Genomic DNA, 6,338 nt, shown 5'->3' on the forward strand with positions numbered 1-6,338 from the left:
TAATTTCAGCTCTTGCTCTGCAGCAGAGGTCAATGTTCGCTTCGAAGAGAGATCGGAATCACCCTTTAATAAATTAAAGAGATTCGACAGATGATGATTAGCTAATCCGAGCATAGGGCGAACCCAGTTAATAGCTCCTAACAGTTTTTGTGCATCGTTGAGGGTGCTGATTTGTACATTTAGTTTTAGTGTCTGAGGTTTAACATGTCGTTCAGGTAAAACCCACCCTAGATATTTCCAGGGCGGCATGGACTGAATTTTCTCTTTTGCAATTTGCAATCCATGAGCTTGAAGTGCTATCAGTAATTGTTCTAAGGTTTGATCAATATATGTTTGTTCTTTAGCACTGATGAGAATATCATCCATATAGTGATAAATGATACTAGAAGGGAACTGTTGTCGAACGGGTGCCAGAACGGCAGCAACATACATTTGACAAATCGTAGGGCTATTCATCATTCCTTGTGGCAACACAGTCCACTGATATCTATCCATTGGCTGTGCATTATTTACAGAAGGCACAGAAAAAGCAAAATGTTCGCAATCTTCAGGATGGAGAAGGATAGTGAAAAAGCAATCTTTTAAATCAATTATAAAAAGGTTCCAATCTGCTGGTAAAAGGGTAGGATTTGGGATTCCTGGTTGTAAAGATCCCATTGGTTGCATTACTGCATTAATAGCTCTCAAATCATGCAGTAGTCTCCATTTCCCTGATTTTTTAGGAATAACAAAAATGGGGGTATTCCATGGGCTATTAGACCGAACAATGTGCCCTGTTTGAAGCTGTTCCTGGACTAGTTGTATGGCATGAGTTAACTTTTCCCCTTTTAATGGCCACTGATCAACCCAAACTGGTTTTTCTGTTAACCATTTCAGTTTGAGCAGGGGTTTAATGTCAGTGACCACTACAATAAATTTGACTTTTCCGTGGTTAATGTCATGTCCCATTGCTGCAACAAGTCTCGTCCCCATAGATTCATGGGTGTTTGCATTACATAAGGTTGAATCCATGCCCCCTTTTTTTCAGGGCCAGTTACTGCTAACAAATGAATGCTCCGAAGTGGTACTTGCAACCCCCCTATTCCTGTGATGGTAGTATGTACTGGTTCTAAAGGCCAATCAGGTGGCCAAACATGTTGAGAAATAATCGAAACATCGGCACCTGTATCTACTAGTCCCGAAAAAGTTTTTCCCTGTATTTGAATTTCTAATGTGGGCTGTTTTGTAGTAATAGCTTTTGTCCAAAAGACATTTTCATTTGTGCTACCAAAAGTTCCCTTCACCTCGGGGAACTTCTTTTGAATTTGAAACCCAATATGGAAATAAAAGAAGCTGAGCAACTTGTTGTCCTGGCTGCAGAACGTGATAGCCAAACAGGACGGTAATCATAATTTTTAATTCTCCTTGATAATCAGAATCAATAACGCCTGGTAGTACTAATATACCTTGTTTGGAAGTACTAGAGCGTCCTAATATTAAGCCAACCATGCCTTTTGGAAGGGGACCCCAAATTCCAGTACTAACTACTTTTATTTCATTCGGTGTATTTAATACTACTTCTGTGGTAACTGCCAAGTCCAACCCGGCACTTCCTGAGGTTGCTGAGCATAGGTCTGTGACTCTGTGTCGTTTGAGTTGGTTAACAACTGATTTGTCTGCACCATATGAGGCGGGGCCCTGTAATTTTGAGGGGCGCAGGACCAGACGCCTCTTCTCCCATTTCCCGAGAACGGGCGACCATCTTTATTAAATTTTGAGCGGCACTGATTGCTCCAATGATAACCCTTTTGGCATCTAGGACATAATTGAGTTGGCTTTTTGTCTCCTGGTTTTTGTCATTTTTTGGGACAGTTTTTACTGATATGTCCCTCTTTTCCACAATTGAAACATTTCAGAGAAGTCTTCTGTAATTGAAGTTGTGATATCGCAGCTGCTAATGCGGACGCACGGTGAATTTCCGTGCCTATATTTTGACATACCTTTATATATTCACCTATGTCAGTAGCCTTGCCTTTAATGGGCATTAGTGCCACCTGACAATCGCTGTTAGCGTTTTCAAATGCCAATTGGAATAACAGTGCATTAGCAGCTTCAGCATTATCAATTTGTCTTTGAATTGCATTCTGCAATTTGTCAATAAAGGATAGATAAGACTCTTGTGAACCCTGTCGAATTGTAGCAAAAGATCCTGCTCGGTTTCCTGTCTCAGGCACTCGCTTCCACGATCGAGTGGCAATCGGGGAAGCTTGTGTAAAAAGTCAACGATCTTGTATGACTTGATTTTGAGGGCTAGTAAATTGCCCTGTTCCCATTAACATATCAATACCAATAGGAACACCATTCCCTAGATTTTCCATTGCCTGCACGGTAGCTAATTCGTGGTATTCTAATTTCCAAACAGAGTACTGTGCTGAGGGAAGCACTGTTTTCATTAATGCAAACCAGTCCCAAGGTGTCATTATATAAGAATTCGAGATAGCATCTACAATTCCAACTGCAGCCGTGCTCTGTAAACCATTTTCCTGTATGGACTTTCTTAATTCTTTAAAGACCTGATAAGGCAAGCCATGGTGAACAGGGTTTTGATTTTGGCAAAATATTACAGGGAAAGCGAAAGTAGTAAGATCTCCTTGTGACATAGCCTCTTCCCTGCACCGCTGTAAAGCAGGAGCCACAGGATTAGACAGGGGCATAGAGTCAGAGGGATTAGCAGGAGAAAGAGATACAGGCAGTGCAGCAAAGCCAGGTTCTGTTTTAAGTTCTGCAAACCCTGGAGAGGGAGTACCGGGCGGTTGGGGTGGGTGGGTGGGTGGGGCGGCGGCGGCACGGCAGCCGCAGAAGGCGGTGGTGGGGCGGCGGGACCTGTATGCGGTGGTGGGGGCCGGCAACCCCGCGGAGCCCATGCTGCCCGCCCGCTGCCTGCCTGCCTGCCTGCCTGCTGGCAGGGTGTGTGCATTAACGGTGGTGGTACGGGCGGTGGTGGAGGTAATGGGGGATATAAATCTGGTTCTAGTTTGGGGTCCACTGGAGCCAATGGAATAATATCATCAGAATCATGGTTATTATCACCATCAGCCTCAGGTTTTTGTTCCGCATCAGTCTCAGAAGCCTTTAACGGTTGTAAAGCGGCAAAAAGGAATTTCCACGTTACAATAGCTGAATCGGGAATTGCAAGCCCTAGCTCCTTTCTCGTTTGAAAGTGCTCCCCCACTCTTTCCCAAAGCTTTATATCAAAGGTACCATTCTGCGGAAACCAAGTACAATGTTCTTTTACCAAGAGCAATAACTGTTCTAGTTGCTTTTCAGTAAGCTTATATCCTGCTGCACAAACTTTTTGTTGCAAAACCTTTAAGTATAAGCGATGCTCTTGTGATACAGCTTGTCCCGTCGTGCTATTCTACACAACCCCGTAGCTTTTCTGTTCAACGGACGCTACTGTTCCTTATTTCTAAGGAATTGTGGCCACAATTACTCACCCGTCAGGTTGCGGGTCGCCGGAAAGTTCCTCTGAGCCTTCTTCACACCCCTGGAGCCTCACACGGGGCACCAAAAATGCAGCGATGAAAAAGGCACTCGGGATGACAACAAGATGGTTCCGAAGCAATGGCAAAAAGAACTCTTTATTGTCTCTTACAGCATACTTATATGTTACTAACACAGGAGGGCATATCTGGCTCGGCTGGGATGTTTGCCAGTCCTCAGAACAGTTAAAGATAAAAACATTCCATACACATACTCGTGACTGTCTTCAGCCACATCTTCCCAGGCACACACCAGGCAGTCCTCGGACCTGACCTTGTGAAACTAGTTCTTCAAAGGCTTGGCAAACATGCAGCACAACAAGTTCTAACGTTCACTCTTGATTCAAATGCCAGATGTTTTGAGCTGCTCTCACGCTCCATTTTTAAATTTAATTTCTGCCTCTAAGTTCTCAAGTAGATCTCTTCTTAAGAAGGGTTTAGGAGAACTTGGCAAATACAGAAACTGCTGAGTGACCCATTGCTTTCCTAATTGCATTGCTAAATATTTAAAGAAGGTTCTAGCTTCTCATTCATCTGTTGCACCAACACCACCAATTTCTTCAAAACTTAAATCTCCCTCTAAGGTATTTAAAACTGAAAAGGTGACTCTAGTGTCAACTAAAATTCAATTTTCTGTTCTCCCAGTTTAGCTGTAACCAGAGGTTCTACTGGGAGACTCCCCTCCAGTCCCCGTCAGATACTTTCACTTAAAAAGAACAAATCTACATATGCCACTTCATTTACTCTCTCTCCTACAAAACAACATTAATTGCAATATAGTTTTATAACTCAAAGTTCTGTTCGTTGACCAGTTTTCCTGCAATTCACCCCAATGTGCCAATACACTTCCCAACGGTGATGTTTTTGGTATCTTTTCATCAGCAGTTATATTTCCTGCACTCTCAAACAATTTTGCTAATGCCATTATACTTATATACATTCAAATACCAAATATCAAATACCAAACAAATGCAAATGACAATTGTCCCAAATACACAAAGTCCAACCCAGCAATAGCTTTCGCTTATGACTTATGGGCAGACGCCTAGGCTTCCAATGCAAATGGGTATCCTCTGAGCCCCAACCCTGCGAAGCTTTTGCCATACCTTACGGGCAGGCTATCCACACAAATTCCGAAGAAGTGCCTTACCCTTTTTTTTCCAGGGAACATCGTGAGGAGCTTTGTGAGTCGAGGGCAATGGTTCTCCCCGAGAATACCTCGGTGCCGGCCGGAGTTCGATCAACACTCGATCTCATCCAGTCTCAGTCGCAAGGTCCCATCTGGGTCACCAAAACTGTTACCGAAATCCGGAATAAAACTCCTTAACAGCAATGTGAAGTTAAGAAGCAGGCACTTCATTTATTGCAGCACTGGAGACATGGGGGATCTCTCCTCCAAAGGCGTGTCCAACTTAGTATCAAAATCCATCAGTTTTTATAGACTTTTTCTGTCAGGTCATTGTTCCATAAGCTCTTTACATAAAAATGCATACTATGCTCGTTCTTAAATTTAACCTTTATAATGATTGGTCCTTTGATTATATAACCTTATCAATATTCTTATTTAAAAGCAATCATTGGTCAATTTCACTTAGCTCTACTGATTGGAATCTTTGATACTCAAATCAAGATGGGAAGGGTAAGGGGGTTTCCAAGCAGCATAACTGGTGTCCATGATGGTTTCCTTAGTTTCTTAAAACAAAACATAGAAAACCCAGTAACTTCCTGGTGAGGTTTCTATGGTTAGCTATTTCAAACTTTAACAATATTAAGGTTCCTATAGTCACACATAACACAGTTCCTAAAGTTTCTATGGCTACATTTCAAACTTAACAATCCTATACATTATGCTTCACAATTTTACTTCTTAATCAAACCTAACTCTTCTATGTGATTAAATTTTGATTTCTTTACCAGAATATTTGCAACAATACCATAAGCCAGTGCTACACAGTACATCAAAGCGAAAACCTTAATCCACCTCCCACGGATGATAAGCAGCAGCACAGGGACTACATACAGCAAGTGAGGTGATACATAACAGAACTCTAAAAACAAGTGCCGCAACTCTAAGAGCCAATAAAACGACATTGTGCCCAGCGACTATTAAACTAATATAATGAATGCTTGTAACAAATTTGTTTTAAGATGCTCTGGTCAGGTTTGTCATTATCTCAACCCTTCGTGCCCCACGTTGGGGGCCAAAAAGGGCCGTCGTGGTTTAACCCCAGCCAGCAACTACACCACGCAGCCGCTCACTCACTTCCCCCCCACCCAGTGGGATGGGGGAGAGAATCGGGGAAAAAAAAGTGAATCTCGTGGGTTGAGATAAGAACAGTTTAATAGAACAGAAAGGAAGAAAATAATAACAATAATAAAATTATAATAATAGTAATAATAATAAAAGGATTGGAATATACAAAACAAGTGATGCACAGTGCAATTGCTCACCACCCACCGGCCGATGCCCAGTTAGTTCCCAAGCAGCTATCCCCCCCAGGCCAACTCCCCCCAGTTTATATACTGGACATGACGTCACATGGTATGAAATACCCCTTTGTCCAGTTTGGGTCAGGTGCCCTGGCTGTGTCCCCTCCCAACCTCTTGTGCCCCTCCAGCCTTCTTGCTGGCTGGGCATCAGAAGCTGAAACATCCTTGACTTAGATTAAACATTACTTAGCAACAACTGAGAACATCAGTGTGTTATCAACATTCTTCTCATACTGAACCCAAAACATAGCACTATAATATCTACTAGACAGAAAAAATAATTCTATCCCAGCCGAAACCAGGACAGCAGGGAAATAAGAACCCTTC

The sequence above is a fragment of the Aquila chrysaetos genome, chromosome W, assembly GCF_900496995.4.
Source record: "Aquila chrysaetos chrysaetos chromosome W, bAquChr1.4, whole genome shotgun sequence".
Lineage (NCBI taxonomy): Eukaryota > Metazoa > Chordata > Aves > Accipitriformes > Accipitridae > Aquila > Aquila chrysaetos.